We start from the raw sequence: 13,074 nt of genomic DNA on the forward strand, positions 1-13,074 counted from the left end.
CCGGACCATTCAGCACAGCGGTCTGAAGCAGTGAAGGGAGGCTGCTGCAGCGGCTCGTGATCTTCACGGGGTGGCACCTGGCAGGTTGAAAAGCTTCATGGTGGGCAGTGGGCTTTAGTTTTTGAAACTTTTGATATATCATAGGGGCATATCAATAGTGTTGATCGGCGGGGGTCCCAGCACTGAGACCCCAACTGATGTCTAGAACGAGGAGTCAGACGCGCTCAGCCAAGCGCTGCTTCTCTTCGCTGCTGAGCACTGAGTGCGATACTGAGGACGATCTCCATAGAAAGTCTATGAGACGGTCTTTAGTATTGCGCTCAGCAGTGAAGAAAAGCAGCGCTTCTCGTTCTAGACCCCCACCAATCAACACTTTTGATATGTCCTTATGACATATCAAAAGTTTCCAAAAAGGGTATTCACTCTTCAATGTTGGTCAGGGGCCCTGTCTGATGTTTCCAAGTGCCTGTGGGGAGGGGGTCTGGAGTGAATGCACAGCAGGCTATTATAGCCAAGTGATGAAGTACAGGGAAGATCCCCTATACCGGACTGGACTTTATCACTTGGCTATAATAGCTTGCTGTGCATTCACTTCAGACCCCCCAGGGGCTTGTTAACCGTAACCTGGAGGGAGGGGAACAATATTACTTACATGAGACTTCATGTTGGAGGGGTTAGAGAGAGGGGGTGATGTCATTTACATGGGACTGTATGCTGGAGAGGCTGACGGGAGGGGAGATATGTTATATACATGGGACTGTATGTTGGAGGGGCTGACGGGAGGGGAGATGTTAGTTACACGGGACTGTATGTTGGAGAGGCTGACAGGAGAGATGGTATTTACATGGGACTGTATGTTGGAGAGGCTGACGGGAGGGGAGATATGTTATTTACACGGGACTGTATGTTGGAGAGGCTGACAGGAGAGATGGTATTTACATGGGACTGTATGTTGGAGAGGCTGACGGGAGGGGAGATGTTAGTTACACGGGACTGTATGTTGGAGAGGCTGACAGGAGAGATGGTATTTACATGGGACTGTATGTTGGAGAGGCTGACGGGAGGGGAGATATGTTATTAACAGGCCGATGTCAGGGCCGGTTGCACAAGGTCAGAACAGAGCACTAGTTGAGGTCAGTTTCGTAGACCAGGCAAACAAACATGGCTCACCTTAGCAGGGAACTAGCAGACTAGAGCCTATTACTCAGGCACTTTTCCACAGGGGAAGGTGCCTAACGTACGTCAAGGTAACCAGCCTACGGCTGGGGAAGATCAGGGTGCAAGCTGGCTCTTTTAGGAGCTAGAGATAACATACATGCCATAGGGCAGAGAGAGGCATTGTCAGTAGGCCTCAGTCCCCGTTAAATAACCATAGCTACTCGGGCAACCGGGACCGCCGGGCAAGAAAAGGAAGATGCCGGCAGGACTGAGACACTGAGTCCTGCAGCCATGGCGTGGGTGATCAAGGAAGCGACCATATACACCAGCAGGAGAGGAGCGGTGATGGGCAATGTTCTTTTCATTAAACATTATGTTGCCAGTGTTGCCAGCGTCAGATTGTGTAGGGAGTTCATTTAAAACCTCCCCTGAGTAGTGGTGCCTTAAAGTCTATTATATCCCTAGTTTCGACACAAAATATCCCAGAATCAGTTCACTTGAAAGATGTTTTTATTGCGAGGCTCCAGCTAAAGATATATCCATCATGTTCTTTTATGCCTTCAAGTTGATTCACCAAAGAGCTGTACAATCCTGTTCTTCCATTTCAAAAACCCTCACAGCTTGATGATAGAGTAATCTTACAAAAGTATTCCACATTCCACAAAGCTTTCAACGCTACTCATTATTATTCAGACTTGATAGGAAAACTGTTAGGTGTCAGTGTAAAATATTTGCAAATGAATATAACATTGTCATAAAACCCACCGGAATCTAATTAAACAGGACAGAAGAACTCCATTTCATAGACAACAAGGCCTAAACCAACCACATTATTTTCGCAGCTAGAAACGTTACTATATACCGCTCAGTGTTTCATTTACTTTACTTTACAAAGACAACCCTTGTCCATACAGCCTATTAGGGGAGAGAGAGGGGTCCGCCCTCCACGTCTCAGAATAAAGAGCTCATCTGCAAGTTCTGTAAGATCAGCTCCTGCTTTGGAGGACCCTCACTGGTGGCTGGGACCACAGGAGTGTGCACAGGTCAGAACTTTTTCCTATAGTGTGCAAGCACGACCACCTCTGCTGCATTACAGGGTGGTCGTAACCATGGAAACGAGCAGCGTATCATGCCACGGAAAAATTAATCCAGCCTGCAAAAAAGAGGCAATGTGGACAATCACAATACATTAGTAAGTACCTTGTATTAATTTTGTCTACATGATAAATGCCATTTGCTGAATTGAGACAATCCCTTTAAAGGAGTATTCCAGTTATAACAAGTTATCCTCTATCCACAGGATAGGACATAACTATCAGATTGGTGGGGGGCCTACTTATCATGAGATCGGGGGCCCTGTATCCTGTGGAGCCCCCTGAAATGGACAGAGTAGCTGGTCGGAAAAGCACGCTGCCACTCAATTAATTTCTATGGGAGCGCCAGAGATAGTCAAGAACAGCACTCAGCAATCTCTGGTGCTCCCATAGAAATGGACGGAGCAGCAGAGTTTTTTAACCTAATAAGGCCTCATGCACACGACCGTTGTGTGCATCCGCGTCCGTTCCGTCATTTTTCACAGTTTAGCGGAGGTCCTATTCATTTCTATGGAGCTGTGAAAAAAAAAACTGATAGTCCTCCGTTTTTTCTCCGCGTCCGTGATCCGTGATTCCAGTCCGTCAAAAAAAAATAACCTGTCCTATTCTTGTCAGTGGAAAACGGAGGACGGACCCATTCAAGTCAATGGGTCCGTCAAAAAAAACGGATGCACAACTGGTATGTCAGTGTCCGCGTCCGCTATTTTTCTACAAGACCTTGGTGCAATAAAATTACACTTTTCATTAACCTTCCTTGTTTTTCCCCTGTCAGACAAAAAAAAAAGGAAGACACAAGGAAACACAACTGAAGCAAAATCGGACACGGACCACTGAAGCCAAATCACTGACTGTGAAAAAACAGTGTCGTGTGCATAAGGCCTAAATAATATCTTCTTCAGTTAAGTGCCCAGTATTCCTCCCTTTTGTTTTTCTTCATTGTATCCATATGTTTCTGGTCAGATGGCGATGACATCATCACAGGTCCTTTTCTCCTACGAGCATCCAGAACCGCAAGTCAAATGAGGTAACAGTGAATGTAAGCAGACTGCACCCTCCCTCACGGACCCTCTAAGGAAGTGAGGGATGCTCATCACCACAGGGATGTCGGGCCTGGGGCTGCCACCCTAGATTTAACTATTATAATTCACCATTGCATTCTAGGACCTCCTTTAACTGCAACCACAAGGCCACTCTCAAAGCCTACAATCAGTGATAAAACAGATACAATATGGAGTACAGTTCTTTGATCTGTCTGAGGTCTCCTTTTGCTCCAATGTTCTCCTGTCTGCATCTGTCAACTGAATGATATCAGTTCCTGTATCAGCAACCACCCAAGATCCTCCTCCACACACCTGTCCAAGTCACAATAACACAGAGGGGACTGGGACAGAAAAGGGCAGGGTAACGCCAGAAAGAGTTATGGAGGATGGCTCTCCATCCTGTGAGGATGTGTGCTCGAATTAGAGACAGAAAAAAGTGATAGCAATGTGGACAGGTGTAAAAGGGAGTAAGGGTACTTTCACACTAGTGTTATTCTCTTCCGGCATTGAATTCCGTCCTAGGGGCTCTATACCGGAAAAGAACTGATCAGTTTTATCCTAATGCATTCTGAATGGAGAGTAATCTGTTCAGGATGCATCAGGATGTCTTCAGTTCAGTGTTTTTGCCTTTTCAGGACAGAGAAAATACTGCGGTTTTATCTCCGTCCAAAATTCTGCCTTTTTTTCTATTGAAATGCATGAATGCCGTTCTGGCCCCGAGTGTTCCGGCAAAACGGATCCGGCATTGCGGTCTGTGCATGCTCAGAACGCAAATATGTGAAAAATTAAAAAAAAATGCCGGATCCGTTTTTCCGGATGACACCGGAGAGACGGATCCAGCATTTCAATGGATTTGTTATACGGATTAGGATCCTGATCCGTCTGACAAATGCCATCAGTTTGCATACGTTTTGACTGATCCGGCAGGCAGTTCCGGCGACGGAACTGCCTGCCGGAATCCTCTGCCGCGAGTGTGGAGGTACCCTAAGACTGTAGAAATGAGACATGCCAGCTCCAGGGTCCGAATAGTGATTTTAGAAGGATCGAGTATAATTTGAATTTGCAATTGGAATAGTTATGATTACAGTATTTCCAGGGACTTTAGTTAGGACCTACACGATTGACCTAAAATATGCATTTCCTTTTTCAAAATCATGTGAACGTATGCTATGAAGTATAGAGTGAAGAATAAGATGGCAGACTGATAAGATGCAGACCCTGACTTCATGTCTAGGATGGGATGGAATGTATCAGGAGCTGTCGCTTCACTGCACTGGAAGACTTTGAAGAGAAAACACAATCAAAGAAAATACAAGTGGCTACCTGTAAAACAATCTTTTTTTCTTTTACTTTTTATTGCATCGACACTTCAAAACTAAATTCCAAACAGATAAAAATATGTGGGTTTGATTTAAATAGATACAAACACTGAACTTGTTTTCTCTCAAAGATCTAAAAATGTGTATAACTGCTCATATGGTATCTGCATTTGCAACAACTGTAAAAAAAAGATATAAGGAAATTATTTAATATGAACATTCAGTTTGGAGGCAGTTAGTATAGGTCATCAGTATCTGATCGGTAGGGATCCGACACCCGGACCCCCGCCAATCAGCTGTTTGAGAAGGCAGCGGTGCTCCTGTGAGCGCCATGGCCTTCTCTCTGCTTTTCCTAGGCCAAGTGACAACACGTTCATCAATCATGTGGCTTGCAGCAGCTGCTCAGCCCTATTCAAGTGAATGCGGCTGCGCTGCAATACCAAGCGGCGCTCACAGCTGATCAGCACAGGTTCCAGGTGTCGGACCCCCACCGATCAGATACTGATGACCTATCCTATCCAGAGTAATAGTCACGTCCAAAAATGTCAGGACTATTAAAATATAAAAATATTTTTCCTGTACGTCTTAACAGAAAAAAAAAGAAACGTGTAATTCGCCATGTTTTGGTCACCTTGCCCCCCCCCCCCCTTTCTGGAAAATTGAGAAAAAGTGCTCAAAAAGTCGTATATATACCCTCAAAATGGTATCAGAAACTACAGTTTGCTGCAATAAAAACAAGCCCTTATACGGCTCCATAGACAGAAATAAAAAACAAAAATAAAAAAGTTATGGCTCTTTTTTGAAAGGTTTTTATTTTTTAATAAAACATAATAAAAACTATATAAATTTGATATCACCGTAATCTTAATGACCTGCAGAATAAGGGCATCATGTCATTTTTAGCACAAAGTGAATGGCGCAAAAACAAAACCCAATTTCACTGCGCAAAGAGTTTTTTTTCCCATTTTCCAACACAAGCTATGATAAAATAAACAGTGCCATTAAAAGTCCCGCAAAAAACAAGCCCTAATACAGCTATGTAAATAAAACTAAAAAAATGATGGGTGTTGAAAGGAGGGGAAGAAAAAAATGGAAATAAAAAAAAAAAAATTAGGTCACATCCCGAAAGGGTTAAAGTGACTTTCTAAAATAAGCTGTAGTGTGTGTACGTGAGGAATAACACTATATCTAACCATTATATAACTTGTACTCTACGTTTTTTTGCCAGGCTCCATCTCTAATTGCCTTTTTCCCCCCAAGAGCTGAGGTCCAGAGTGAGTGTGGACTAGATGCTATGATGTGTCCCATACACAGTGCACAGACAGATCTCCCCTACCTCAGTACCATATCTTCAGCAGAACATTATACAGCAGTACAGAGGAGTGTAACTGTGAATCAAGCACTGGCGAGACATAGTAAACTTACTATATGCAGCAGGTTCTCTCTATCTGTGCCTCTGTCTCCTTCCAGCAGCTCACTCCTCCCTTGTAACCTGATACCAGTGCTGATAGTCTATAGGTCTGATCTCTCAAATCAGATTTTAGCTGTGAGTTGAGAGTGAATGATCAGTTCAGGTGACAGGGATAAAAATGAAGTGATTAATAAGTGGCGGAAGATGCATTTTCTCCAATAAAATAGACTATAAAGTTTCTTATATTTAATTACACTACAGATATACACTACAAGTTAGGGATATTTGGCTTGTGGGTGAAATTTCAGGATGAACCTAAAATGCACTATAACCTTGAAATTATGAACTTGATGTGACTTAATGTGGAACGCACATGTCCAAGACGACACCTAACAATTGATCAACAGTACCGTGCCATTGTGAGGCTTCAAGCAGGATATTCTCAGATGGAAGTGGCCAGTGAGCTTGGAGTGTAACAGAGTGTCAACAGAGATACAGAGAGACTGGAAGAGTCACAGAAAGAAGGCATAGAAGTGGACATCCTTTGGCCACATCCCATACTGATGACTGCTTTATTGTGAACAATGCCCTGCGGAACCGGATGATGAATGCCACACAACTCCAGGCACATTTAAGGGAGGTGAGAGGCACCCAAGTATCACGTCAGACCAACAGAAACCATTTACATCAGTGTGGTCTGCATGCTAGACGACCTGCAAGGGTACCTGACCACAGGCGTCATCGTCTTGCATGGGCCAGGGAGCATCTATGCTGGATGAGGGACCAGTGGGCCTCAGTGCTGTTGACTAATGAAAGTCGATTCACGCTGGCCGCCAATGATGTTGTAGACGTCAAGGAGTGCACTGTGCATCAGCCACTGCTGTCACCAGACGAGCCTTTGGTGGTGTTACAGTGTGGGCAGGAGTGCCTAGTCAATACAGAACTGCCCTACACTTTGTTAATGGTACAGTGACAAGCCCATACTACATGAATAACATCATTAATCTAGTCATTGTGCCTCCGCATGATCAACACAGGCCTAATGTCATCTTCATGGACGACAATGCGTCAGCTCATCAAGGTTGCGTCATTAGGGAACTGCTGCTGGAGACTGGGGGACCTCATATGGAGTGGCCGACATTTTCTCTAGACCTGAATACCATTGAAAACCTATGGGATCAGCTGAGTCTCCATGTAGAGGCTTGTAACTCTGTACCCCAGAACCTCAATGACCTGAGGGCCGCCCTTCAAGAAGAGTAGGACCCCATGCCTCAGCAGACAATAAGTCGACTTGTGAAGAGAATGAGATGTCGTTGTCAAGCTGTAATTGATGCTCAAGGCCACATGAGACACTGACATTTTTGTGGGGGTATACTCACCACTGGTGTTGGCTTTTGTTTCAATAAATTGTTTGACATGAGGAAATCACCATTGCTGTTTCTACTTAAATGCTCAACTTAGATGATATGATATCACTGTAGAGTAAACATTTTTTACGTTTTCCATACATTTGACCCAAAAGCCAAATGTCCCTAACTTTTTGTGAGTTGTAAATATGCCGCGCTAGTTGAAAGTTCAGTGCCTAGGCTTCATTCACATAAGACAACTTAAACCATGACCATGTGTTTATGGTGCTTTTGGAGAAATTATGAAAAACTTCCCCCTACATAGTTCACCTTGTAAATAAAGTAAGATAATTAGAAAAATAATAATATATCCTGAAATTTCTTCTTAAACTCATTCAGTTAATATCTGGAGACAGTAATGATAAACATGCAAAGTATGAATACTCTAACACAGCGGAATAAATAATCTCCTGACATTCCCTTGGGTAACTGCTACAGATGTTACCAAACACCCCAAAAAGTCTCCATTAGCCACAATTGATTCTTTTACAGATGTATGGTACTATTTCTATGCTATTTTATATTTGTTTAGAAACATTACCTTGGCAGCTGTACGTCTCCCACTGGGCCCTGCTGATTCCAAAGCACAACCTGTCCACCTTCTCCCTAAGAAAGACACAAACATGTTTAGTTCTATACCAGTCATAATTAATCTGAAAGCATCTCAGCGGAGTGCGGTGTGGAAGACACTTCATCTACAAAGTCTCAAAATCTTTCTTAATGTGCAAATGTCCTCCAGAAAAAAATAGTTTCTAAGCAACAAATGAAAAAATGGTTGGATTCACAGTTAAAGAGCACCTGTCAAAAGGATCAAAACTATGTGGGGTTGATCCTGCTGGTTAAAGTTTTACCTGTTTTGTAAATATCGGTTGTGGCATTCCAGAGAAAAAACACTTATTATCTATGCAGATTAGTACTTCAGTGTATTGAGGGGTGGGACGCTCTCTCTGCACTGAAACCATCATTTGCATAAAGAATAAAAGTCTTTTTCTTGGGAATGTAGCAACAGGTTTTCCCGTTAGAAAATCTCAACACCAGAATTGGCTTTTTCTGTAACCCTGCCTTCCCAAGAACACAAAAAATGGGGGTAAAAATCTAAATGTTGCATGTTACAGTTTGCCCCACAAAATATGAAGGATGTGTGTCGGAATATGGAAACGCAGCACATTTTTTTTTTTTAGAAAATATAAACATAATAAAAACTATATTAATTTGGTATCACTGTAATTATACTGACCTGCAGAATAGGGTTGTGATGTCATTTTTGCCACATAATGAACACCAAAAAGAACGAAACCAAAACCACAACGGTGGAAATGTGGGTTTTTAAAGCCCACAAATCCTTTTTTTTACAGATTCAAAATACATCAAGTGGAACATTGAATGGCGCCAGTAAAATTTACAACTCACCCTACAAAAATTAAGTTCTCATACGACTATGCCCATGGAAACCCTATTTACTTGAATTGACTGAACTGGGCCTAGGCCATGTGACTGATGAATGTGACGTCACTGGCCTAGGGTAAGCTGCGAGAAGGTCACAGCGCTGTGTAAATTGCTGTTGCACTGTCATTGTGGGTTAGTTATAGGATATAGTTTATTACAGGATATAGTTCATTGTAGGTTAGTCATAGGTTATGGGTCATTATAGATTAGTTATAGGATATAGGTCATTACAGGTTAGTTAAAGGATATATGTTATGAGTTAGTTATAGGATATAGGTCATTACAGGTTAGTTATAGGTTATGTGTCATTATAGTTTAGTTATAGGATATAGGTTAGTTATGGGATATAGGTCATTACAGGTTAGTTATAGGATATAGGTCATTATAAGTTAGTTATGGGATATAGGTCATTACAGGTTAGTTACAGGCTATAAGTCATTATAGGTTAGCATTCCAAAGCAGCATCTTTCTTAGACATACAACAGATGACAAGTTCAATATCAACCTACTTTCTGTCCATAAGACAAAACAAGAGCACGTGTACCGTATGAGGCAGAGACATGATATACTGTGCACTGGCCAGTGCAATGGCTATTTAGTCCATCAATAATAGGTGATCTATGAGGCGCTGCTCAGAGAGGAATCGCAGAATGGCCGCTGGCATCACAGCAATGGATGACCTCACTGGCCCCTATTAGTGTAAAGTTGCTGGACAATGGAGCCTGGTTGTCAGATCAAAAAAATAGCACATATTTAAAGATGGAGACACTATAATGTGGAGCAATACATCCCCTCTGGTGAGTGTACTTCATTTGAGCAGTATATATTTTAGGATTTCATTATATTCAGCCCATATTGTAAACTTTAATTATCTGTCTAATCAGAATATTAAATTATTACAATTAGGCCAAATATGTTACTTCAGTTGCCTTACTTTACAACATATGTCAGAATTAGAAAAATATGGAGCACATGCTGGGCTATTTTTAAAGGATCTTTCCTTATTAAAAACATGTTTACAAGCAAAGAGAAATTTGGGCTTCAACATCAAAATGTAAAGAGCAGATATCACAACACAGAAGCTTCGCGACACCTACGTAGACTTCTAAAATTATATATATCCTTTATTTATTCTCATTCTTAGAACTGCAGGGGGTCCCAGCAGTAACAACCCCTGCTAACCAATACTTTTCACCTAGGTGCTAACCGCCTTAAAGGATCGGCTGCCAACATCTGATGCTAAATACCACAGGACACCTTCAGGGGTCTTGTAGAGTCCGCGCCTCATAGCTGTTTTGGTGGAATAAGGGGGCCTACACAAAGCAGGTAATTTAAGACCGGTGTCTTCCCTTCTTAATTTAAACATGCCACTGTCAGATCCATCCTTGAAGAGGACCTATTGTAAGATAACTATTAGGCTGTGTAGAGCGGCGCCCCGGGATCTCACTGCACTTAGTATTATTCCGGGGCGCTGCTCCGTTCTCCCGCTATGTCCCCCGGTATTTTCGCTGATTTGGTTATACTAGGAGGAGTCTGCCCTGTTTCTCCCTGGGCGTTCCTTCTCCCAGGCTGTAGCGCTGTCCAATCGTGGCGCAGAGCTCACAGCCTGGGAGGTTTTTTTCTTGGGTCCCTGGGTCAAGTTCAAGAGCTGGTGTGCAAAGTGCAGTTTTTATGAATTTTAAGACATGTGGTTTTACCTCAAAGAACAAGTGAGTATAATAAAGTACTTTGTTAAATACTCTACATCTGAAGGTGCTGTGCTAGTTCTTTCCTATCCTAAGATTATCCATCAAGAGTTGGTGGAAGGAAGCACTGGTATTATAGTACTGGAAGGTGTTGAACTGCAAGTCCCAGGATTTCTAGTGCTGGATCAGAATGTAGAGGTGGACTCTGCCGATGGTGTAATGCTGGGGGAGAAGGTCCTCTGAACAGTGGATTGTGAAATATTAGTCTGCATTGAGCAATAAAATAATTATGAAATTTACTAATTGTCTTCTCCTGCCTAAAAAGTAGTGCAAATTGGTACAATGTTGCACAATGGTTTCTCCAATCTTTTCAACTCGCTCAAGAATTGTGTGAGGCTCCTTTCACATCACCGTTTCTCCTTTTCGTTCTCTGGCTCCGTGGAGGAGCAGCAGGACTTTCGTCTCGGCTCAAAAATCATATTCTGAGCGGACACCGAACGGACCCCATTATAGTCTATGTGGTCTTTAGGTTCCGTTACACTCAGTTAGGTCTCAGTTATCTGCAGAATCCGTCCTTTCCGTTATCCGGCTCCTCAACGGAGCCTGAGGCATATCAGCAAGGGCGTGTAGCCTAAGTTTCAACATTTTGTGTCAAACGTGCTAAAAATCTGGTGTAAACTTTAGTACAAAAGTAAGCCAACCAATAGTTGGTATAGAATCAGACAGAAGTGTCTATCCCTGCACAACATTTCTCATCCAGCCTGAGCCCCTGTGATAAATCTGGCGCAGGTCTAGAAGGCCTGTCTGAGTTTACGGCATCTACAGGCTTAGTAAATCTGCCCCAAAGTGTCTATTCGAGATTCCATTGGTACACCGTTTCTAATGGACAATGCCTCGATTTGTCAGATTCGCACAGAATCTAACAAAGACCTTCCGTATGACTCAAAGGCATAAGGAGGCACATTAAGGCCCCATGGGCTTTTCTGTAGCTGAAATACAGTAGCCTCTTAGGCCTCTTTCACACGGGCGTTGCGGGAAAAGGTGCGGGTGTGTTGCGGGAACATGCGTGATTTTTCCACGCGAGTGCAAAAAATTGTAATGCGTTTTGCACTCGCGTAAGAAAAATCGCGCATGTTTGGTACCCAAACCCGAACTTCTTCACAGAAGTTCGGCTTGGGATCGGTGTTCTGTAGATTGTATTATTTTCCCTTATAACATGGTTATAAGGGAAAATAATAGCATTCTTAATACAGAATGCATAGTACAATAGGGCTGGAGGGGTTAAAAAAAAAATAATAATAATTAAACTCACCTTAGTCCACTTGATCGCGCAGCCCGGCATCTCTTCTGTCTTCTTTGTTGCTGTGTGCAGGAAAAGGACCTGTGGTGACGTCACTCCGGTCATCACATGGTCCATCACATGATCCATCACCATGGTAAAAGATCATGTGACGGACCATGTGATGACCGGAGTGACGTCACCACTGGTCTTTTTCCTGCACACAGCAAAAAAGAAGACAGAAGAGATGACAAGCTGCGCAAGCAAGTGGATTAAGGTGAGTTTAAAACATTTTTAACCCCTCCAGCGCTATTGTACAATGCATTCTGTATTAAGAATGCTATTATTTTCCTTTATAACCATGTTATAAAGGGAAAAATAATACAATCTACAGAACACTGATCCCATTTTTCTCACGCGAGTGCAAAACACATTACAATGTTTTGCACTCGCGCGGAAAAATCGTGCATGTACCCGCAACGCACCCGCACCTTTTCCTGCAACGCCCGTGTGAAAGAGGCCTTAGGCTTTCATCATTTACAGGAGTTTTCCAGGACTAAGGCTGGTAACACTACCCGATCTTCAGGTAGTGCGAGCGCTGATGGATGATAACACATCCATTGACTTGATTACACAAGCCAATACAAACTGAATGTGGGAGGAATGATTCGTTCCTCTCTCATTCTGTTCTATACATTATCAGCAGCACATGCTTGATTACACAGAGATGTGCGGCCAATAATTAGGCCCTGTTCCTCCTGATGAAAGATGGCCATCAGCCGATGAACAAGGTTTGCTCGTTCTTCAGCTGATCGATTCAAGCCAATTATCGGGAACGAGTGTTCCTAAGAACACTTGTTCCTGATAATGTGCCTGATTATTGTGTGGTCTAATAGGGGCTTAAGAAATTGATGACCTCTCCATAGGATAGGTCATCAATATCAGATCAGTGGGGATCCGACACCAGGAAGTAAACCGTGTATGGAGCCGGAACCCCACAGCTCCATGTAGTGGCCATTCTCAGGCACTGCAGCTCAGCTCCCATTCACTTGATAGTTATCAATATAGTCCCTGAAAACCCCTTAGAATGCTATATAGAAATCTATAAAATCTAGATAGCTCACATTGAGCACAGTACTCCAATATAGTGAGTGAAGATAACAAGGTAGGATATTTCTCTGATCAAAACAAAGGGCCAGATTTATTATTAGCTCAAGTCAGAATAATAGAGTGAAA

At 42.8% G+C, this 13,074-nt stretch overlaps 1 protein-coding gene across 1 annotated transcript in view; it reads right to left on the bottom strand.

The window, feature by feature from the left end:
* The window catches only part of TBC1D5 (TBC1 domain family member 5), a 651,704-nt gene that overhangs the window by 601,091 nt on the left and 37,539 nt on the right, over positions 1–13,074 (bottom strand). The window contains exon 2 of the mRNA XM_040432915.1: positions 7,970–8,034. The gene's annotated coding sequence lies outside the window, so the exon portion shown is untranslated. The remainder of the gene's footprint in view (positions 1–7,969; positions 8,035–13,074) is intronic.

Source organism: Bufo bufo, chromosome 5 (genome assembly GCF_905171765.1).
Source record: "Bufo bufo chromosome 5, aBufBuf1.1, whole genome shotgun sequence".
In the NCBI taxonomy this organism is placed as follows: Eukaryota; Metazoa; Chordata; class Amphibia; order Anura; family Bufonidae; genus Bufo; species Bufo bufo.